The sequence below is a fragment of the Lutra lutra genome, chromosome 11 (genome assembly GCF_902655055.1).
Source record: "Lutra lutra chromosome 11, mLutLut1.2, whole genome shotgun sequence".
Taxonomy (NCBI): Eukaryota; Metazoa; Chordata; class Mammalia; order Carnivora; family Mustelidae; genus Lutra; species Lutra lutra.
In genome coordinates this window covers 73013605-73039091 of record NC_062288.1, presented here as the reverse complement: position 1 = coordinate 73039091, position 25487 = coordinate 73013605, and the positions used below count along the sequence as shown (strand labels likewise).

The 25487-nt window shown below is 34.5% G+C and overlaps 1 protein-coding gene across 13 annotated transcripts in view; it reads right to left on the bottom strand.

Moving 5' to 3' along the window:
* Window positions 1–25487, bottom strand: part of FOXP2 (forkhead box P2) — a 572585-nt gene that overhangs the window by 428856 nt on the left and 118242 nt on the right. For 2 of the 13 annotated variants that reach the window (XM_047694958.1, XM_047694957.1), the window contains exon 3: window positions 12640–12748. The exons of the other annotated variants lie outside the window; for them this stretch is intronic. The gene's annotated coding sequence lies outside the window, so the exon portion shown is untranslated. The remainder of the gene's footprint in view (window positions 1–12639; window positions 12749–25487) is intronic. 13 annotated transcript variants of the gene reach the window in all.

The window sequence follows — 25487 nt, the reverse complement described above, 5'->3', positions numbered from 1 at the left end:
TACCATTGTACGTTACAGACTTCTTTTCCCGGGCTGCTTTTAGGATCTTCTCTTTGTCACTAAGACTTGTCAATTTTACTATTAGGTGACGGGGTGTGGACCTATTCTTATTGATCTTGAGGGGGGTTCTCTGAACCTCCTTGATTTTGATGCTTGTTCCCTTTGCCATATTGGGGAAATTCTCTCCAATAATTCTCTCCAATATACCTTCTGCTCCCCTCTCTGTTTCCTCTTCTTCTGGAATCCCAATTATTCTAAGGTTGTTTCGTCTTATGGTGTCACTTATCTCTCGAATTCTCCCCTCGTGATCCAGTAGCTGTTTGTCCCTCTTTTGCTTAGCTTCTTTATTCTCTGTCATTTGGTCTTCTATATCGCTAATTCTTTCTTCTGCCTCATTTATCCTAGCCGTCAGAGCCTCCATTTTTGTTTGCACCTCATTAATAGCTTTTTTGATTTCAACTTGGTTAGATTTTAGTTCTTTTATTTCTCCAGAAAGGGCTTTTATATCTCCCGAGAGGGTTTCTCTAATATCTTCCATGCCTTTTTCGAGCCCGGCTAGAACTTTGAGCATCGTCATTCTGAACTCTGGATCTGACATATTACCAATGTCTGTATTGATTAGGTCCCTAGCCTTTGGTACTGCCTCTTGTTCTTTTTTTTGTGGTGAATTTTTCCGCCTTGTCATTTTGTCCAGATAAGAGTATATGAAGGAGCAAGTAAAATACTAAAAGGGTGGCAACAACCCCTGGAAAAAATGCTTTAGCCAAATCAGAAGAGATCCCAAATCGTGCGGGGGGAGAAAGGGGATAAAAAGAGGTTCAGAAAGAAAGAAAAAAAAATTAAAAAAAGAAAACCAATAAAGAAAAAGTATAAAAAGGAAAAAATATATATATATATTAGATACACTAGTTAAAAAATGTTAAAAAAGAAAAGGGTAAAAGTTAAAAAAATTTAGTAGAAGAAGAAAAAAAATTGAAAAAGAAAAGAAAAAAAATTAATTTAACTGCAAGGCTAAAGAATCATGGGGAGAAAGCCATGAGTTCCGTGCTTTGCTTTCTCCTCCTCTGGAATTCCGCTGCTCTCCTTGGTATTGAAACTACACTCCTTGGTAGGTGAACTTGGTCCTGGCTGGGTTTCTTGCTGATCTTCTGGGGGAGGGGCCTGTTGTAGTGATTCTCAAGCATCTTTGCGAGTTGCACCGCCCTTACCTGGGGCCGGGCTGAGTAATCCGCTGGGATTTGCTTTCGGGAGCTTTTGTTCCCTGAGCGCTTTCCGTAGAGTTCCGGAGGGCGGGAATGAAGATGGCAGCCTCCTGGTGTCCGGCCCGGAGGAGCCGAGAGCCCGGTGCCCCACTCCTCAGTGCGCCCCCAGAGAACAGCGCCCAATGACTCCCGCCACCCTGACCTCTGACCGCGCTCCGAGCTGACCGAGCCTGTGACCGGTTCAAGGTAACCCCGAGCTGATAGTCACTCCTCGGCTCTGTCTCTGTAGCTGGCTTCCCCGTTCTAATACCTGTAAGCTCTGTGACACTCAGACATCCCCGATCCTTCTGTGACCCTGCGGGACCTGAGGCCACGCTGACCCCGCGTGGGCTTCACCCCAGTTAAGCCTCTGGAGCGATGTCCCTCAGCGGAACAGACTTTTAAAAGTCCCGATTTTGTGCTACGTTGTTCCGCCGCTCACTGGGAGCCGGCCCCTCCCCCCGCGGTCTATCTTCCCATCGCTTTGGATTCACTTCTCTGCCAGTCCTACCTTGCAGAAAGTGGTTGATTTTCTGTTTCTAGAGTTGCTATTCTTCTTCCCTTCAATCTCCCGTTGGATTTGCAGGTGTTTGCAATCTTTAGATAAGCTATCTAGCTGATCTCCCGCTACCTGAAGTAGTCTCAGCCTGCTACTTCTCTGCCATCTTGACTCCTCCCTCCAAATTCCTTAATTTTTAATAAGGTATAAAAATCATATAAAGTCCTGTAAAGTATTTGGCCAATTAATATTACTTCTCTTACTTTGTTTCCTTAACCTTCCTTAATGATTTAAAGATTAAACCTAAAGCAGAGTCTAACTGTGCTTTAAAAAATGGAGAGGTATATTATTAAATGGAATAAGCCAAGAGTTTGCTTGATAAGCATAATGTTTTTGTTTTGTTCACTACTTTATCCCCAGCATAAAGGCTTAATCCAATAAATATCTGTTAAATCCAACGATTAAAATATTCTTTGAAGAAAACCCTCATTTTAAATGGTAATGTAGGGGTGCTTGGGTAGTTTAGTCAGAAGAACATGTGACTCAAGGTTGTGAGTTCAAGCCTCAATTGGGTGTAGAGATTACCAAAAAAATGAATAAATATGCCTTAAAAAATAAATAAAGTGGTCATTTGGCCTAACTCAAAATAGAAACTTGTTTAACTTTCAGAATATATTTTGTAGTCTCTCCAGTTAGCTTATTTATGAATATCATATATACAGAGATACTCTGTATCATTCATTCTATGAGTGGAAACGACTTGGCCTCCACTGTCTACTATTTCAAATTCATCATGCACTGTGCCTGTGTAGATATGTTCAATGAATCTTCAAACCATCTTTATACTTTCTTTTAATGCTGGAGGGCAATCACTTTTATATTCTGTCTGTGAATAGCTCATATGTGTGTTCTTGATTCATTCTTACAATTTCTCCTACAATAACATTTTAGCACAGTTTTGTCCCAATGTATTTCTGAAAATGAAATACTTCCACAAGAAAAAAAAAATAAACTGTGGAATATTAAACCCTTTCTCATGTTTCCTTTTGAATAGAATAAATCTCATACACTTACAACATTTGTAAGTATAGATATTATGCACTTATGCATATGTATAAGTCTTATAAAGATGAAAACAAAATCTTGCAGTTACAAAACTCATATGCCATCTTCAGTGTTATAAATAATATGCATTTTTATTTGTGAGATGAATTACTTTTAAAAAACAGTGAAGAAGCAAAAATGCCAAGTAGATGAAACATTGACAGGGAACAGTGACATTTTAAGTGTTGAAAAAAAGAGTTATAATTAAACATTATTGTCCCTCTATTTCTTTCACATCATGGTGGCTACTGAACATGTCTGGGTGGGTATACAGATATTCACAGCTTCTTCAACCAGAAGTAAGTAGAATTAGTTATATGAAAAAGTGAGGCTTTAGAGGATAGGGAAAAAAAAAACATTTATTCTATATATGTGGAAATAGCTGGCTCTTCCATAGAAAATTGCTTATGTAGTTTCTACATTCACCCTCTACTTTTCACATTCTTATAAATAGGCATAAAAATGCATATATTCATTCATTCACTCTCCAAATATTTGAGCATCAATTATGTTCAAGGCACTGTAGAATTCACTTTGTAGAGTAAAAGGAAAGCAGGGATGGCAATATTACTGTCAGAGTAGAAGTAAAGGCAAGGAAACAAATTGGACCAAGAGAGTAGAAAACAAGGTACATTTCATAACAAAAAATAATGACCATGAATGTTTATAAAATGAATAAAATAGAATGCATGTATAAATGCATGTATAAAACATTATCAGAAATGCAAAGAAAAACTTACAGAAACACAAGTGTTTGAGAAGACTGTAACAGGCCAGTATTAGTATATCAGTACTTATACATTAAATGTATAAGAATGAATAAAAATATTTGATCCATATAAATATAATTAGGGGATACCTAATACCTATACAGTCAGTGATACTATAATAGTGTTGTACAGTGAGAGGTTATAGCTACACTTGTGATGAACACAGCACAATATATAAGCTTGTCCAATCACTATGTGTACACCTGAAACTAATGTAACATTATATAACAATTACACTCAAATTAAAAATAAATAATAGAAATATGATTTTAAAAGTGTAACAAACTTAAATTTATATGTATATATAAAATCTGTATCAAAAGTCCTTTTATAAAATAAATCACATTGACTCACATTCATAATACTTTTATAGCATTCATAATACTTTTACCATATTAACCATTTATCATAGGACACTAAGAATATTATAACAAATTTCAAAAACTAAATTACATGGGTCAAATTATATATACCATAGGAAGAATAAAAACCAAAATGCTCCAGCTAGTACAAATTATAGATATTTTCCTAAATAATTTTGGAGGTAAAAGGGAAATCAGATCTGTCCAGTCAAGAGGAACCTAAGCAAACATGACAAGTAAATTCAATGTTATTCTGGATGTGTTATCCCCTCACCTTCTCCTCAAACTTCACCTTTGTTTTTGTATTTTTCAGGTTCATGAATCCGTACATTGATCTTTAGTGGGCTGAGCTAGCTAGCTGCCTTCAATTTTTATTACTTCAGTGAGTCCTGATCAGCACCTTGAGATCCAACCCTCAGTCCCAGCCCCAACCAGCACACACCTTGCTCTCCTGAGAGAATCAGAATATCACTGCATTGTTGAATGGATAAGTATAAAAATGACTGGCACAACACTAGGGCGATAACAGGAAGTGCTTGAAAAATGTTAATGTAATCTGAATCTGAAAGACTTTTACATTTCTACACCCGAGACAGAATTCTCTTCTGACTCTAAGGCCTGTGGTTTTATGGAGGTGCTAGATACTCCAATCTAGGAATCCTACCAGATGCTCAGATTTGACAACTCCAAAATCAACTGCATTAGGCAGTACATTTTTTTATAAGTGCACAAACCAGCTTCAGCTAGCTTTAGTACAAAGGAGGACTTTATTAAAGGAATTCAGAGGTAACAATGTAGCCACATCTCAAGAAGTATGAGAGAGGAGAGTATGATCCCTTTCTCTTCTGGCATCTGTTTCTCACCTCTTTGATTCTTCTTTCTAGGGAATAACTTTTCAGCAATGTTGTTAGTTCACAAAGTATAGTGGATTAAAGGAATCTTTGAACTCCAAATTCACAATATAATGGTCCCAGAAACAAAGATGTTGACACTCATCGTCCCAGTCTTAAATTCTGGAAGCTAATTTCTAACCCAATAAAAAATGGCCATAGGGTTAGGGTCAAGTAGTAAATTTGACTCAAGATTCTGCCTTTGTAAAAGCTTTTATGGCAGAGAGTATGGCAGTGACACAGACAAATTATAGAAAACATTGCAAGCAAACCAGACATCCCAATAAGTATATGGTACTTAATTCCAAACTAAATATTTGTACCCTACTTTCCTAATTTTATCAATGAAACCATATTTTTTTTTCTGGCAACCTAGTTTAAACTTCTTTCATATCATGGAAGTCATCTTTCATGTCTTTTTTCATTTTTCTTTCCAATACACCTCCTATAGGTTGTATTTTTCAAGTTACATCCTTTCAATCTCATCATTACTAACATGACTCCAGTTCAGCCCCACTGTATCTTCACCTAAAGTACTCCAACAGTCTTACGATAGGTTTTCCGTCTCTACACTTCTCCACTCCATGGCTGGACCTTAGTGGGTTGGAAAACAGCTAAAATACTAGAGAAGTTGATAAGGGCAAAAATCATCTCTGTGTAACTATGAATAACCAGAAAGTTGTTGCATTAAGCACAATGGGAGGCCCTGCAAGGTTTCAAGCCTAAGAGTGATTTCAGTTGAGAGGAAAAAATGAAATCAGGGAGGGGCACCTGGGTGGCTCAGTGGGTTAAAGCCTCTGCCTTCAGCTCAGGTCATGATCTCAGGGTCCTGGGATCGAGCCCTGCATTGGGCTCTCTGCTCAGCGGGGAGCCTGCTACCCCTCTCTCTCTGTCTGCCTCTCTGCCTACTTGTGATTTCTGTCTGTCAAATAAATAAATAAAGTCTTTAAAAAAAAATAACGAAATCAGGGAGAGCAGTAATGAGAATAACACTGGTGGTTTAGATTGGGCAAGTATTAATGGAAGTCACCTAATTATGTCATTCCCTATTTTAAAAAGTCCTTTAAAGGTCATATACAGATGGTCCACATCCAAAATCATCCTCAATGGGGAAAAAAGTGAGAGCTTTTACTCTAAGGTCAGGAACAAGACAGGAATGTCCACCACTGTTATTTAACATAGTACTGGAAGTCCTAGTCTCAGCAATCAGAAACAAAAAGAATTAAAGGCATCCAAATTGGCAAGGAAGAAGTAAAACCTTCACTATTCTCATATGACAGGATACTCTATGTAGAAAACCCAAAAGACTCCACCAAAAACTGCTAGATCTGACACATGAATTCGGCAAAGTTGCAGGATACAAAATCAATGTACAGAAATCTGTTGCATTTCTATACACCAGTAATGAAGCAGCAGAAAACGCAATCAAGAAATCCATCCCATTTACAATTGTACCTAAACCATAAGATACCTAGGAATAAACATAATCAAAGAGGTAAAAGATCTGTACTCTGAAAACTATAGAAGACTTCTGAAAGAAACTGAAGAGGACCCAAAGAAATGGAAAAGAAATTCCATTCTCACGGATAAGAAGAACAAATACTGATAAAATGTCTATATTACTCAATGTAATCTCCACAATTAATGCAATCTTTGCCAAAATACCACCAGCATTTTTCACAGAGCTAGTACAAACAAACCTGAAATTTGTATGGAACCACAAAAGATCCAGAATAGCCAAAGCAGCCTTGGGGAAAAAAGCAAAGCTGTGGGCATCCCAATTCCAGACTTCAAGTTATATTACAAAACCGCAATCATCAAGACAGTATGGTCCTGTCAGAGAAACAAAGACATAGATCAATGGAACAGAACAGAGAACCCAGAAATGGACCCACAACTAAATGGTCCTCTCATCTTCAACAAAGCAGGGAAGAATATCCAATGTAAAAAAAGATAGTCTTTTCCACAAATGGTGCTGGGAAAATTGGACAGCTACATGCAAAAGAATGAAACTGGACCACTTTTTTACACTATACACAAAAATAAATTCAAAATGGATGAAAGACCTAAATGTGAGACAGGAAACCATCAAAAACCTAGAGGAGAACATAGGTAGCAACGTCTTTGACTCGGCTGTAGCAACTTCCTGCTGGACATGTCTCCAGAGGCAAGGGAAACAAAAGCAAAAATGGATTATTGGGACTTCAATAAGATAAAAAGCTTCTGCACAGCAAAGGAAATAATCAACAAAACTAAAAGTCAACCTATGGAATGGGAGAAGATATCTGCAAGCGACATATCTGAAAAATGGTTAATATTCAAAATGCATAAAGAATTTATCAAACTCAAAACCTAAAAAAACAAATACTCCAGTTAAGAATGGGCAAAAGAAATGAATGGACATTTTTCCAAAGAAGACATACAGATGACTAACAGACACATGAATAGATGCTCAACATCACTCACCATCAAGAAAATACAAATCAAAACCATGATGAGATACCACCTCACACCAGTCAGAATGGCTAAAATTAACAACACAGGAGACAAGAGATGTTGATGAGGATGTGGAGAAAGGGGAACCCCCTTATATCATTGATTGGAATGCAAACTGGTGTAGCTACTCTGGAAAACAGTATAGAGCTTTCTAAAAAGGTAAAAATAAGGATGCCTGGGTGGCTCAGTCAGTTAAGTGTCTGCCTGTGGCTCAGGTCATGATCCCAGGGTCCTGGGTTCTAGTCCCTAGTCAGGCTTCTTGCTCAGCAGGCAGCCTGCTTCTCCCTCTGCCTGCCACTCCCCCTGCTTGTATGTCCCTTTCTCTCTCTGACAAATAAATAAATAAAATCTTTTTTTTTTTTTTTTCTTAAAGGTTAAAAATAGAAGTATCTTGGGACACCTGGGTGGCTCCATCGGTTAAGCCTCTGCCTTTGGGGGCGCCTGGGTGGCTCAGTGGGTTAAGCCGCTGCCTTTGGCTCGGGTCATGATCTCAGGGTCCTGGGATCGAGCCCCGCATCGGGCTCTCTGCTCGGCGGGGAGCCTGCTTCCTCCTCTCTCTCTACCTGCCTCTCTGCCTGCTTGTGATCTCTCTCTGTCAAATAAATAAATAATAAAATCTTTAAAAAAAAAAAAAAAAAAAAAAAGCCTCTGCCTTTGGCTCAGGTCATGGTCCAGGGGTCCTGGAATCAAGTCCCATGTCAGGCTCCCTGCTTAGCCCAGAGTCTGTTTCTCCCTCTCCCTCTGCCCCTCCCCACCCCTCATCTTCTTTCTCCCTCGCTCCCTCTTTCAAATACAATACATAAATAAATAAAATATTTACCAAAAAAAATTGAACTATTCTATGACCCAGAAATTGCACTACTAGGTATTTACCTAAAGGATACAAAATACTGATTTAAAGGGGCACATATACCCAATGTTTATAGCAGTATTATCAACAATAGCCAAATTATGGAGAGAGCCCAAATATCCATCTACTGATGAATGGATAAAGAATACACACACACACACTTTATATATATATACATACGTGTGTACATACACATATATATAATGAAATATTACTCAGCCATAAAAAAAAGAATGAAATCTTGCCATTTGCAATGATGTGGATGGAGCTAGAATGTATTATGTTAAGCAAATTAAGTCAGTTAAAGAAAGACAAATATAATTTCACTTATATGTGGAATTTAAAAAACAAAACCAATAAACATGGGGAAGGGGAAAAAAAGAGGGGGAGTCAAACCATAAGAGACTCTTAACTATATAGAGCAAATAATGGAGAGCACTGTGAATTGTGTAAGACTGATGAATCACAGACCTGTTCCCCTGAAACGAATAATACATTATATGTTAATAAAAAAAAAAAAAAGCTGCAGGTTGCTGGAGGGGAGGTAGGTGGGGAATGGGCTAAACGGGGGGATGGATATTAGGGAGGGGACTTGTGATGAGCACTGGGTGTTATATGTAAGTGATGAATCACTAAATTCGACCACTGAAACCAATAATATTATACTCTATGTTAACTAGGTTTTTTTTTTTAACTTAAAAAAATAAAATAAAGTTCCTTAATGGTTTCCTATTACCTATAGAATAAAATAAATTTTTTAACATGGCTCCAAATCTCCCTTTTCAGTTTTATTTCTCATCATTCCAATATGTACCCAGGATTACAGCCACACCAGATTTCTTATAATCCTTGAGCTCATCATGTATTTTCACACATTTTTAAATGTGTGATCATAAAGTTCACATAGACTAAAATGCTTTTCTTGACATTCTGTGGTAGGACAAACCCTACTCCTACCAAGGCCAATGCCCATGTCAAACCATCTGTGGAATTTTCCATTATTATGCCCAACATTAATTCTTTAGCCTTCTGCAATATCATAGCTTGTGTATACCTCAAATTCGGTATTTTTAACTCAGTAATAATTAGCAGAGTTAATCCTTTACTTACGTTTATTCTGGCTCTTTGAGAAAAGAAATTAAGTATTATTCATCATGTATAGTCTCAGGTCTACCTGGCATACTTACAGTGGATATTTAAAAAAAAAAAAAAACCTTACTGAATGACTGTACAGAATAAGAAAATGGAATATAAACATCCTCTCCTCTTAAACTAGAATAAAAGGTCTTAAAAGGCAGAATATGTCTTATGTGTTGTTATCTTTCCATTAAAGTCCATAAAATTGTTTACAAGAAATGCTTGGTTGTGGTACAGAATCTTAAAATTAAATTCATTATTAAGCCTTATGATAAAAAGATGACCATTTATGTCATCAGAATATCAGAAAAGCATTAGGAGCTCATGGAGAATTAAATATCTCAGTATCACTGATCACATTTTATCTAATTTTCAATACTTATTAACAGGATGATCCTATGGAGGAAGTTATGAAAATCCAATATAGAAGTACCTGACATCTTTATATGACTTTATTGGCAAGTATGATACTAATAACTTCCAGTAGAATAATCAATAAACATCTGAAATATTAAATGTGGAAATAAAACAAACACTGAAGTGGTATCAACAGTGATATAAATATTCATGTAACATATTTGGCTAGAAAGTCCTAAAACATCAGTTATCCAACTAAAATTTAAAGAAAAAAATCAACTTTAAGGAAAGTGGAAATGAGTAAGATTAAAGTCTAAAAGTCATTACTGCCTGCGAAGAGCAGCTTAAACTTTGAAAGAAGACTATTTTTTAAGAAATCTTTTTAGTAATATTTACAGCAAAATTAGGTAGAGATCTCAAAGCTATGATGCAAATTTTCTTCTCTAATTTAACTATAATAATAAATGATTAAAACAATTCTCATAGTGACCCCTCGTATAATGATGCACACAATACCCATGAAATAAAAGCATGTTTTTAAAGAAAGAAACAAAATGAAAATAATGCATGGCTTTTATCGTTTGAAGGAAATAAATTCTTAAGGAAAAGACATATTAGAGTTTTTATCCACAATTTGTGAATGTAGTATTCTATTGATAAAAAAATCTGTAGACATAAAATTCAAATATTTCAAGGTAATATATGAAACAAATATGAAGCAAATATAAAATATGAATAATATAGGGAAAATTCATGTAGTTTAGAATTTGAAGAGAATTATTTTTAACAATCTCAGGACGAATATAAATAAAGAAGTATAGGTTATCCTATTTAAAAAGGTGAAGTACATAATTCTTAGTGCTTTTTTTTTTTTGGGGGGGGGCTTCTACAGAAGCAAGGAAGACAGCACATCTTTTAACATTTATTAAGATAAAAAATAGGACAATTCCAACCCCAATCATGCGACTATTGCATGAAGGAAGCTAGATACGGGAAAGCTTAAATGCCACATTTGTCTTCATACTAGATTTTGCTTTGAGGGTAAACAGTTGCTTTAAATTCTTGCCTATATTTTGCAAAATACATGTTAAGTATATTTTGTTTTCCAAATCAGGCGTGCCATACACAGACATATACACACATAAAAATTTCCACATGAACGTCACAGAAAATATAATACGTTTTAAATAAATTTTAACTTAGTCCAGACCTTAGAATTCCACGTAAGGAGAGTCATTCCCTGTAGAAGACTCTTATACAGATCTTTTTTTTAAATTTTTTTTATTTTTTTAACTTCTGAAATGAAGATGCTCATGTAACTATGGTAACATGATGATATCTTTTAACTATTTTGTTTATGCTTTTTTGGCTGAGTAGGCAATCTACCCCTGTTTCTGGAATTCTCTCTAGCATTTTATATCCACTGGGGTGGACTGATTTATGAAGAAAGTCTAAAAGCAGCTGTCTTCCACCCACACTTCAACCAAACCAAATACACAATTTCTTCTACAGATGTTTTTTTTTTTCTTTTTTCCCTGAAACCAGTATGTTTCAAAACCAGTTGCTGCCACATTTAATACGTGAACATTTTCTACCAAAACAAATGAAAATACCTATATCAATGCATAAAACAGGAAAAAGGAGGCAGAACTCACAGAAGTTTTTGACCTTAAAATGAAAATGTCAGCACAATTATTTGCAGGCATTTTACAAAGACTGGCAATATAGAACTGTACCTACACATCTACTACTTGAAATTCATGACTTATATCCTTATGATAAAGATGCCTCAGTCCAAGTACCTTTTTAATGCTACATATTTGCTAACTCTCCCCATTCAAAATATCCAGCAGAATTAATAACAATGCAATGTGACAATTTGTTCACTAAATGTTAACACTTTTGAATCAGAAAAAGAATAAAACAGAAGGAACTTTATAAATGTAGAATTTGTTTCTCCCTCACTTTTAAAAATTAAACAAAAGAAGAGCTGCTATGATAGTTTGTCTCATTTGTGAAAATAGATGAATCAGTCAATTCACCCAGCCATTAGGAAACAGTCACTAAATAATTATTTTTGTGCAGCATTTTTACCAAATGTGAGTTTGAAAAGCTGCATTTTGAACCATAAATACTGAATTTCTAAAGGATGCAATTTAATAGGTTATTTCTTAGAGTAGTTTTAGGTTCATAGTAAAATTGAGAGAAAAGTACAAAGAGATTTCTCTATGCTCCCTATCTCCACACACGTATAGCCTCAAACTTATCAACATCCCCATGCCACCCTCCCCCCATGGTATATTTGTTACAACCGATGTACTACACTGGCATTCCACTAGCATACAGTGTCTAAAGTTTATATTAGGGTGTGCTCATAATGTTGTACATTCTCTGAGTTTGGACAAATTTATAATAACATGTACTCACCATTATAACATCATACAGAGTAGTTATACTGTCCTAAAGCTCCTGTGCTCTGACAATTCATCCCTCTCTCCCTGCAATCTTTGGCAATCACTTATCTTTTTTATGGTATCTACTATTTTAGCCTTTCCAGAATGTTATATAATTGGAACCATGGAGTATGCAGCCTTTTCAGAATGCTTTCTTTCACTTCCTATCATGCATTTAAAGTCTTTCCATTGGGTGGTGCGGTCAGTTAAGTCTCTTAGTGTTGGTCCTGAGATTCAGCCCCTAGTTGGGCTCCACACTCAATGCAGAGTCTGCTTAAGACTCTTTCTCCCTTTCCCACTGCCCCTCCCTTCAACCCCCTATGCTCTCTCTCTCTCTCTCCCTCTCTAAATAAATAAAATCTTATAAAAAGTAAAAATAAAGTTCCTCCATGTCTTTTCATGGCTTATTTCTTCTTAGAAACAGCTCATTTCTTCTTAGCACTGAATAATATTCCATTGATTGGATGTACCACATCTTACACATTCATCCTCTGAAGGACAACTTGGTTGCTTCTAAGGTTGGGCAATCATAAATAAAGCTTCAACAACCATTTGTGCACAAGTTTTGTGTGGATGTAAGTTTTCAACTCTGTTGGATAAGTATGAAGGAGAATAAATGTCAGATCAAGTGGTAAGAGTATGTTTAGTATTGTATATAAAAAACCACCAAACTATCTTTCGAAGCAACTGTACCGTTTTGCATTCTCAGTAGCAATGAATGAGACTCCACATCCTCTCCAGCATTTGGTGTTCTCAGGGATCTGAATTTTGGCTATTCTAATAATCATGTAGTGACAATCTCATTGTTTTAATTGGCATTTACCTGATAATATATGGTGTGAAGCATTATTTGTGTGTTTATCTGCTATCTAGACACCTTCTTTTGTAAGGTGTCTGTTAAGGTCTTTGCGCTATTCTTTAACTGGGTGTTTCTCTTTTTATTGAGTTATAAAGGTTATTTGTATTATCTTGGATAACAGTACTTTATCAGATACATCTTTTACAAGTCTGTGCCTTTTCCTCCCATTATACTGACAGTGTCTTTTATACAGTAGAAGTTTTTAATTTAAATTAATTTCAGCTTATCAACTCTTTCTTTCATGAGTCATGCCTTTACTGTTGTATCTAAAAACTCATGGCGAAACACATGGTCATCTAGATTTTCACCTATGTTATTTTCTAGTTTTCTAGTTTTGCATTTTACATTCAGGTCTATGAGTCATTTTGAGGTTTGTCAAGAGTGTAAAACATGTGTCTAGATGCACTTTTTTTTTTTTTTTACTGCGGATGTCCAGTTGTTCCAATGCCATTTGTTGAAAAGACTACCTTTTCTCCATTGAATTACTTTTACTCCTTTGTCAAAGATCAGGTGACTGTGTTTAAATGGGTCAGTTCTGGGGCTCTGTTTTCTACTCTATTGATCTGTTTGTCTATTCATTTGCCAATACCACACTTCCTTGATTACTACAGCTTTATAGTAGTAAGTTTTAAGGTCAGGTAGTGTCACTCCTCCAACTTTGCTCTTCTTCGATATTGTGTTGGCTATTTTGAGTCTTTTGTGTCTCCATATAAACCCTAGAATCAGTTTGTGAATACCTACAAAATAACTTGCTGGGATTCTAATTGTGATTATATTAAATCTACACAAAAAATTGGGAAGAACTGACATTCTGATAGTATTGAATCTTTCTATCCATGAACATGGAATATCTACTTCTTAACTTGATTAACTTCATCAGAATTTATAGATCTCAATATATATCTTGCATATATTTTGTTAGATTAATACCTAAGTATTCCATTTTTGGGTGTGCTAATGTAAAAAATAGTGTGTTTTTAATTTCAAATTCCACTTGTTCGAACCTGGCATACAGGAAAGCAATTAGCTGTTGTATACAATTAACCTTGTATCCTGCAACCTTGCTGTTATCATTAGTTCTAGGAGCTTATTTTGTTGGTTCATTCAGATTTTCTACATAGATTATCATGTTATCTGTAAACAAAAAGTTTTACTTTCCCCTTCCTAATCTATATACTTTCTATTTATTTTTCTTATTTTATTATGTAAGTCAGGACTTCCGGTACATTGAAAAGGAGTGGTGAGAGAGTACATCCTTGCCTTGTTCCTGATCTTAGTGGTAAAGATTTTGGTTTCTCAACATTAAGTATAATGTTAGTGTTACATTTTTAATATATGTTCTTTATCAAACTGAGGACATTCTCTTCTATTCATAGTTTATTGAGAGTTTTTTAATTATGATTCATGTCATGTTTTTTCATGCTTTTTCTATTTCTATTGATACGATCATGTGATTTTTGTTCTTTAGTTTGTTGTGATAGATTACATTAACTGATTTTTGAATGTTGAAACAGTTTCACACACTCAGGATAAACCCCAGTTGGTTATGGTGTATAATTCTTTTCATACATCGTTTGATATAATTTGTTAGTATTTCATTGAGATTTTTACATATATGTTTATGAGAGATAATGTTCAGATAATGTTCCTGAAATATCTTTATCTGGTTTTGGTGTTAGGGTAATGGTGGCCTATGCTTCCTATTAGCATAAATGTGCTGGTTTCATGCTTACTTAGGGGCCAGGAATCTTTTAATTGGTTTCTGAATTTCTCATAAAGGAAATCAATTCATGTCTTGTTGTTGAATCTTTGGATGCTTTAGGAAGTATCCCCTCTGCTTTTGTCTTCTGAAAGAATTGTGGAGAATTGGTATAATTTCCTCCCTAAATGCTGGATGGAAGTCACCAGTGAATTTATATAGGCCAGGTGCTTTTTGTTTGGAAGATTATTCATAATGGATGAAGTTTCTTGAACAGATGAGGCTTATTCAGAAATTCTCATTTTGTTCATGCATTGTTTCCTTAATCTGCGTGATCATCTTTATAATGGTTATTTTGAATACTTTGTCAGGTCCTTCATATAATTCCATTTCTTTAGAGTTCATTTCTGGAGATTTATTTTACTCTTCGACTGAGCCATTTCTCAGTTTCTTCATGTTCCTTGCAATTCTGTGTTGGTGTGTAAGTTTTTGGAAAAATAGTCACCTCTTTCAGTCTTTACAGAATAGTTTTGTACAAAGTAAAGTCCTTCACCAATCTGCCTGGCTCAACTTTCTATAAGCCTTTCAAATATTTTCTGTGAGTATGTCTTTTCTGGATTGTACCTGCTGTTCTTAATTAGAGGAATTTGTTAGTTAGTTTGTTTCTTTCTTTCTTTTTTTTTTTTTAGGTTTGTAATCTCTTATTCTTTCTTGGGGGTCTGTGCGGATTCTGTTAAACAGCAGCATGCTGCCCTGCTTTTTTTTTGGTTCTCAGAAGCATCCCCAGGCATCTAGAGTATGCCAAATGCCATCAGCAACCTGAGTTGAGCTGGTCAGAAGTCAGTTCCTTAGGCAGTCCCTCCCAAAGCTAGAATATTGGTTATATACATTTCACTGTTCTCTTTCTCCCTGAGGAAGAGATTACAGAATTGTATTGCCCTCTGTATGCTGTACTATAGGCTCTCTGGAGCAGAATTATGGTGCCCAACACTTTTTTTATTTTCAGCTAGGGTATGTCTTGTTCCTTTAGCACTCTGAGACAGGTGAAACAGAAGCCAGTTCTCAGGCAGCCCCACAAAAAGTCATAACATTGGACGTATGGTCCAGTCTCTTAGTTTCCTCTCCAGGGAGAAATCGGGATTGGGTGTTTCCTCCGCATCACATGGCGCCATGCCAAGGGAAGGGAGTATAATGATAGGGTGCAACAAACTTCCTGTTAGCATAAATGTGCTGATTTCGTGCTTACTTGAGGGCCAGGAATCTTTTAATTGGTTTCTGAATTTCTCATAAAGGAAATTAATTCATGTATTATTGTTGAATCTTTGTTTCTGTGCAAGAAAAGTAGGCCAGGTTCTTCCTATTCCACTGTCTTGCTTACCTCGCTTCCAATCATGCTTCCCTTTTTGGCTATCTTTATATTAGGTCCAGTTCTAGGTTTCTATATTTTTAAAATTTTTCTAATTTCACATTTTATATCATATTTGGTTTCATGAGATGACATAATTTTATAAATATGACTCACATGGATCATGATTTCCAGTCTCTTTTATGAGCTCCATAAAGGTTTCTGTTGTATTTCATCTACTGAACTTTCATATTCTCTACAGCCTGTTGATTTTGCAAACTATTTGGAACTTACATATTTGACAAATGGCTTCAAAGCTCATGAAAACATATTGTAGATCTTTATAATAGATCAGAAAAGTTATTTTTAATTTAAGTATATAGGAGTAGGAGTTTCTATAGATGACACAATATTGTTTTTACCCCCCCCCCAAAAAAAAACAATATAATGATGGAAACATTTTCAAAAATGTTTTTGAAAAAAACATATATTTTCAGAATGCTAATTTTTTCCAGTAAGTCTTTTCCTCATTCATTAATTCACTTAAAAATCAGAAATCATGTAAGCTGAGGTACATTAGTGACATTGGTAGTTTCATCCAATTAAATAGCAAATTTCTTATAGTAGGGAGGATATGAGATTTCCCAGATGGTATGCTTTTTGCCTTTTGCTATTAAAACCACAAATAGGACTTTTGAATATTTATCTTTTGTTTGGTGAAATTTTGTGCAATACTTGATTGAATATCAATTGAATCTAAATTCTACTGAATAAAATGTGATTTGTCTTCATGTTCTAGATATTTAGTTCTAAATGTATCATATACTTTATAATGGATTCATAGTATCTACTGTTTCAAGACTACTTATCATAGTCTTTCTGATAACCAGATATTTTTAGATGACTTCTTGCCAGAACTACTTAGGTGTTTTTTTTTTTTTTAAAGATTTTATTTATTTATTTGATAGACAGAGATCACAAGTAGGCAGAGCAGCAGGCGGGGGGGGGGGGGGGGGGGGGAAGCAGGCTCCCCGCCGAGCAGAGAGCCCGATGTTGGGCTCGATCCCAGGACCCTGAGATCATGATGATTAGTTCAGGTAACACAAAATTAAGCATTTCTGAAAATCCACTTAACCAGAAATTGTCTAAGTGTAATAAACTAAATAGTGAAGATACACCTGTTAAATCCTGTGCCTCATAGGGTGCCCTCTCCTCATAGGTAACTCTCAGATCTAAAAGGACATGTGAAAATTGAACAAAGGCACCAACTGAGGGAATCAGTCTCAATCTATATAGATTGTGGTACTAATGTGGTACTAACAAAGCTTATTTTTTTTAGTTAAAACTAAAACAAAATAAAAATACCCCCCCCAAAAAGTCCTAATATGGCATTTCAACAACACTCAAAGATATTCTTGTCCATCCCACCTTGGAGACTATATATTTGCATCCTGTGAAACTTAACAAATGATTTGGTCAGATGATCAGTTAGTATTGTACTAGAGTAGTTGGTATTTCAAAGAACTAAATTTGTTGCTGTGAGTCTTTTCTTATACACCATTGGAATAACTTAAGAAACGTTTTTTAAAAAGCCTAGTGAAATATATTATTGCGTTTAAGGTAGTAGTATTATTGAAATTGTTTATTTCACCATATCCTCAGTACCCATGGTATTTCAGATACTGTGTGAGTCATATAAATTACCCTATTTCTTTTGGCATTTGTGGTCAGAAAGAGCTCAGTATGTGGTCCATCTCTACGAAGTACATTAGACTTGATGTTGTCCATGTTTTTATTAATTTTGCTCCTTTTTTTCATTTTAAATTTTGCACCAATATTTTTCTTTTGCTTGATTTCTTCACTTCATCATTTTTTGTACTAAATGACTCAAATCTTTTTTTGAACAAGGGTAGAAATAAATTATTATAAGAGAAACAAAAACAGGGGCACCTGGGTGGCTCTCAGTTGGTTAAAGCCTCTGCCTTCTGCTTGGGTCATGATTCCAGAGTCCTGGGATCAAGCCCCACATCAGGCTCTCTGCTCAGCAGGGAGCCTGCTTCCTCCTCTCTCTCTGCCTACTTGTGATCTCTGTCAAATAAATAAACAAAAATCTGTAAAAAAAAAAAAAAAAGAGAGAGAGAGAGAGAGAGAAAGAAAAAACAAATACTACCTAAATAAATAAATAAAATGTTGCTCTAACTTTGTAAAAATGAAGTTTTACAATATAAGTAAAATGCAGAAATCTAAGACAAGTTTTCATGAAAGGCTTACAACTCTGAGGTCCTTGTGTTGAATTACAACTGCAAGCAATATATTTTTTAAGTGTTTATTAAAGAAAAAGAAAGCACAAAGCTTCAGGAAAATAAATGCACTGGGGACTTGAAGAGAGACAAATCAGAATACTGTTTGGGTGTTTGGGGGGGGTCTTTGCTTCAAGCATAAAACTTTTTTTTTTCCCCTAGAAACACTAAAAAAATAAATAAATAAATAAAGACTGATTTAAAATATAAAACGTCAGCTAGAAGGTAACTGAACCTCAACCTTGAAGTCAAGCCACAAACCCTTTGAATTTCTTCCATGCTCATAGCAATTCCACCATAACAAAATAAAGGATGTGTTGTAGCCTGCCTATAATGTTTATAATTATTGGAACACTCTAAATAATATTCCCTATTTTTATGAATGTTTATAATTAACAAGTAATTATTGCAACTGCATCACCAAAATTTCTGATCTGCATGGAACCTGACATAGAATATTTTAGTTTAGTAAAAAGATTCAGAGGCAGAAAATAATTGCAAAGATTTCAGTGGCTCAACATGTTGAAGTATATCATTTCAAAATAATCAAGCAGCTGTAAATAAAATGGATTTCAATGAAGCCTGTGTTAGTGCAGCTTACTACTAATGTAAGTAAGGATAACTATGTAGGTTAACTCAAGCAGAAATCAATATTGGGAAAGACTGTAAGAGAAATACATACCAGTGATGTTCTCTGCATAAAGCCAAAAAATTATCAAAACAATGAAAAGAAAGTTTTAGATAAATAAGACAGACACAATAATGATACTCATACTATCTTGTCTGATAAAAAATGGAAGAGAGATAATGAAATGGTAAATTTTCAAGGGCTGAAAGCATAAATGGCAAATGAGTGCTTCCAAATTAAATATCCTAGAAAGGTAGAAATTCTAGTTTTCTAATCTGCTAGACAAAGAAATTCTAAGAGCACGCTGTTCTCGCTGAAGCACACTAAAATGAAGATGAGACCAAGTAAATATTTACAGGAACATAAAACAGCCTAGCCATTGTAAAGAAAGGTGCCAAAGGTTAGTGGACATATAAAAAGTGGTGAAGAGTTTCAAGTTTCACGTGAATTTTTCCATCTCCAAGGGAGTGACTGAGAACTACTAATGACTATAATTGGGAGAAGAAAACCATCAAGTCATTGCACAAAGGGATCCAGAGTCACCAAGTAGGTTCCTGTGAGTCAAACAAATGATCTGAGGTTTATTTGGTACACAAAGGGAAAAGCTACAATAAGAATATTTCCATAATAACATTTTCTTAAAAGCTCAAAAAAGAGTTTATTATGATTTTCAATAAAGGATAAAAATGTAAACTGAAGTGGTTTAAAACGTGCTTCTTAAACACAAACTGAGTTCATTTTAACTAAACAAAAATAAAAAATAAAAAATAAAATGTGCTTCAAAGTCATAGATGGAAGGCAAAACATTTTATGAGTTTTTTCCTCCCCAAGTTGACTCTTTTAGACAAATGTCATGGCTCACTTCAACTCAAGGATTAGTAAATGGATATTATGTTCTACCCATAAGAGCAAGTGTGATTCTTAAAGAAAACATGTACAATTCAGCTCCACCACCAACTATGTGACTTCGGGACAGTTACCCTCTTGGAGTCTCTTATAAGTAAAACAGGAAAAATAATGTAATGATTTTTGTAAAGTTTTTTGGCAGACATATGAAGCATTTGTCTTCAATATGAAGACATATTGCACATATGAAGCATTTACTACAAATTTAAAGAGAAAACAGAATAACAAAACAAACAAAAAATTCAGTGGAAAAATAACAGAGTAATATGAATATTAAAATAAAATATTTCAAAATTTAGAGGTAAGTTAAAAATTGCTGAAAAATGTAACTTACTCAAGGAGAAATTATCAAGCAAACTTACTCAAGGAGAAACTATCAAGCAAATTATCAAGGAGAAATTATCAAGCAAAATAAGATGAACGACTTAGTATTTCCTTAAAAAAAAAAAAAAAAAAAAAAAAAAAAGCCACACAAGACCCAGAGGCAAATTCTACCAAACTACCCAGCTTTGAAGGAACTAATCTTTCTAATCTTGCATACTATGCTACAAAACAAAACAAAAACAAAAAACCACTCTCACCCTAATACCTCATTCAAAAAAGTACTATATGAGAAAGGTAAATTATAGACCAAATCATAAACAAATCTTAGCAAAGTCAGCAGGATTTAAGAACAATACATTATCTATTATGATCAAGGAGGGTTTAATCACAATATGCAAGGGAAATTTAGCAACAGGAAAGCTATAATTTAAATTCAATAGAAAGGGGGGAACCTCTTCTCAAATGCAAAAAAAACCCCACATTTGATAGGAATCAACATCTATTCAGATTTTTGTAACTCTTAAAAATTAGCAACAGAACTTCTTTAATCTTATTAACTATCTTCCAAAGACACTCGAAATGCTACCTTTAAGTCATGAATAAAACAGAAATGCCCACTATGAGTGCTTCTTTCAATACTAGTAGAAGTTCTTGTCAGCTGAGAAATAAGGACAACAATAGTAACAGGTAGAAGATTTGGGAAGGAAGCAATAAAACTAGAGTTATTTGTACATGATATAATTGTTAACATAGGAATTCTATTTTTCAAAAATAACTAAAAGAGGCATAAGGATTCTAAAAAACGTAGATATTTAGAAATTTGTACATTTTTTATAAAGAAAATTGTAAAACCTTATTAAAAGAAGAATGTACAGTAAAGAATAAAATGTTCATCAGTGGAAGACCAAATACCACTTAGAGTTTCCCCAATATTGATTAAGGGAGTGGATGTTATTCCCATGGATATCCCAAAGGTTTTCATGCAAACTGACAAGGTCATTGAAAAATGCATATAGAAAAGCAACTGCCTAGGGATAGCCAAGACACTTCTAAGAAAAAGGAAATTCTACAGTAATTAATGTAGTGAGGTTCAGAAATGAGCTGATTTACCAATAGAATAGAATAAAGCCTAGAAGTAAGGTAATATATAAACGGAAACAGTATATGACAAAGGCGACATGGGCTATTCAAAAATTAGAATTATTGGTTAGATATAGAGAATAAAATGAAATTCAGCTCCATCATCGAAAGTCTTCTAAAGAAGGGGTGCCTGGGTGGCTCAGTCAGGTAAGCATCTGACTCTTGATTTTAGTTCAGCTCATGCTCTCAGGGTTATGAAATCAAGCCCAGAGTCATGCTCTGTGCTGGTTGTGGAGCCTGCTTGAGATTCTCTCTCTCCCTCTGCTCCTCTCCTCCTAGCTTCTTCCTCTTTTAAAAAAAAAAAAAAAAGAAGGAAAGAAAGAAAGAAAGAAGTCTCCTAAAGAATGTAAAAATATATACCATAAAATTGGGAGAATTTATTTACTATATGTACTCATAAAAAAGGAGACTGCTTTCACTATCTACTAATTCTCTCTCTCATCTCTCACCCAACAATTATTTGTATATATTGTATACAAAGAACCCCTTCCAAACAATATACAACAGACCCATTACCCAAAAGGAGAAAAAAATGGGAAAAAGAAGAAACATGAACACCCAATGACCAATAAACAAATGACAGTGTGATCAACCTGATTAGTAATCCAAGAAAAGCAAATTAAGACCTGTGAGATATCTTTTTACCTCTCCAAGTAATTTAAAAAATTGATGAGTTGTCCTACAAATGCTGATGAACATACACAGCACGTAGAACACTCATACATGCTGGTAGAAGTGCAAAGTGATGCATCATTTTGGAAAGTAGTGTCACACGGTCTTCTAAAGGGGAATATGCATATTCTAGGACTGAGCTATTTCATTCCTAAAGAAAGACTCTATGGAAAATCTTGCTTATGTATACCAACAAGTATATATGAAATGTAACAGAAATTTTTATTATAGTTCACATTAGCAAAACAAACAAAAAATGTCTATAGACAATAAAACCATAAGTAAACAGTTGGATAATCATGAAGCAGAATATTAAATAGTAAAAATGAATTAATGCATTTTATTGGTAATGTTCTAATTCTTTTAGTGGGTGTGGATTCACAATGTTTGTTTTATTATGTTTCAGAGCTTAAAAAAACATTACATATCTTCTTTTGTATGTATAAACTAACATGATAAACAGGGAGAAAGAAAGTAACCCAATAAACATAATTAAAGCAACTCCCTAGAAATAGTCAAACCACCAGGGAAAACTTTTTCCAAATTTTTAATTGAAACTTTCTTGAATAGGATTTTTAAAAATCCTAACAGCCCAATTTATTTGATGGAGTATTTAATACAGATATGGAAACTGGGGACAAGAGGAATAAGAAAGCTACACTAATTTGGTAAGAGTTAGAAAAATCAAGACAGAAATCCAGGTTAATCTGGATATGAAGACCCAGAACAAATTTGGGAAAGTATGTATATTACTAACAGTTTAGGGGGCCAAATGGAGAAAAAGCCCTCTTAACTCCTCTCTGCATTTACAGTGTTCTTCATTTCTTTTATGAAGCACTCCTACTGATGTCCATAGCATAGTGAATCTGAGCATTTGTGACCCATATAGAGTTCTCCAGCCTGCTAAATCAGGACCCACTGCATTGGTTCCCAAGTGTGTCAGACACCTTTCACTTACCTATTCAGAGTTATTCTCTACTCTTTTCATTCTCTGGTTTGTCCTACCAAAGTGAGCTACACCACACATTAATATACATCTCTGGCTTCCTGTTGGGCCAACTGGTGAGAAGTCAGAAGTAGCATGACCTTAGGGTCACTGTTCTTGGATGATGCACAATCCCTTCTGGTTTCCCTACACTCTGACTATATTTTTGCACAGAAGTCCTTTATTAAACTCTCCTTGAATTAATCTGAGTATGCCATCTGTTTCCTACTGTCTGAACTTGTTTATTCCTATTGAACTTGTTGTGATTATTAGAATAAAAGATAAATTCAAAAATAGAAGAGCAGAATGCTTTAAAAACTGAATACTTTGGGAAAACTCAATAAAGCTAAGTCAATCAAAAAAAATTATTGTTAAATTAGGTAAGGATGTGAAACTATAAAAAGTAAGGCAAAAATAATGAAGACCTTGAAGGATTTTACCCTCAAATAGCTTTCCAAGGGTTTTTAGGTTCTAAAGCTCCAATTTAAAGATACCTATACTAGATATCATAGACAATGAATTACGAGGGTGACTTACACCCAAGAACCAAAGGGAGTCAAATCTGCAAACTATTTTCTCAAAGGAAAAACCATGGACCTATTCTATGTACATATCTTTAGTATATTAATTCACATGAATATGCCTAGGAACAGGCATAAGATAAATTTTAACACACATTTCTAACAAAATACTAAATAGCAATAATTGAACATTTTATGAAAAACACCTATTTTTAAGTAATAAAATAGATTATAAATAAGTATTTACAGAAAAAAAAAAAACAGAAAGTTACTGTCTTTAATATTCAGAGGTTAAACAAATTGAAAACACTAAAATCCAAAAATACATGAACCAAAATAGTACTGCTAGAAGACAACATGGAAAATAATGTTTATCCTTGCTAGCAAAGATATGCAAGTTTAGATATAAATGCTAATTGTTTTGTTCATTCAACTAGCAATAAATATTTTTACAAATTACAATGGTATTTGTGGGCAAAGCTGCAGGAAAACTGGCATCTCATATGTCACTAGTAAGAGTAATCCTTTTGTCCATTTATTCTACACTCTTTTTAAGTCTCTGAGATTATCTCAGCCCTCATTTTCCTCTGAGATTCCTTTCCTCTTCATCTTGTAACTAATTTTTCCATATCCATCAAGAGTCAACTCAAATGTACCTTCTTCCAGAACCATTACGTCCTTGGGATTACTTTAAAATACTGCCTTTATGCCCTGAAGTAACTCATGAAAACTCCTTTTAATATGAAATATATCTTAATATGAACATACTTGCTCACCTCTTCTTTCCATAGACATTTATATTCTAGTGATTCTACTAGACTATAAGCAAACTGCAAAAGGTGAAGAGAATTATCTATATCCCTAGCATGGTACATATTGATGGACACATAGTTAATATTTAATTAGAGTGTGTTTTTTATATACACACATATATATTATATATATGGCATATGTGTTACATATTACATATATGTTACATATATAACATATAAGTATATTACATATATTACACATATATTATATATTGCATGTGTAATATTACACATATGCAATATATTACACACTAATTAGAGTGTGTAATATATATGTATGGCATATGTGTTACATGTGACATATATTACATGTATAACATATATGTATATTACATATATTACACATATATTATATATTACATGTGTAATATTACACATATATAATATATATCACACACCAATTAAATATTAACTATGTGTCCATATATATTACACACATAAATCTTATATATGTATATATATATATACACATATATATATATATATATATATATTACAAACTGAAATAAATACAGAGTCAATAAATGAATGGTTGAATAAATGAACATGAGGCATGGAGACAATGTCAAGGATTACTCCAAGCCACTGTATAGCACTTGAACATAGATTCTCTTGGGAAGTTCATCTGAAGTAGTCCATTCCTCTCCTAGAGGACAGGGGCTATTCTGGTTCACATGAACAAACAGCTGCATCTCCTTTTGCCACAAACCCTTTCTCTCTGACTCAAAAAGTCAGTAGTATATCCCTGAGAGGAACAAGTAGCCGGTGGCTTGGGCTTGGGAGAATGGAACTGGAGCAGAGCTTAGGAAAAGATTATGAAGAATGAACCCAACAAGTCTTGAGAATAGTTATTTATCTTGAGTCATGGCCAGAGTTCTACCAGCAGAGCCTAAGATCAGGAGCCTCATGGCATCATTAATTTATTAGATATTTAAAGTCAGTTTAAAAAGGTCCCATAATAATGACACGAAAAATATGCTTAAGTATACAATACACAGCCTTAGGGAGACAAGGGGGCCAATAGGTGCCATGTGGAGAAGTTGGAAGAGACATTACCCAGTGGCTGGGAAAAGAAAGGGGATCATCAAAAAATAGAATAGCCATGAAAAAAATAATACTTTCCTGTTTTGCCTAGGA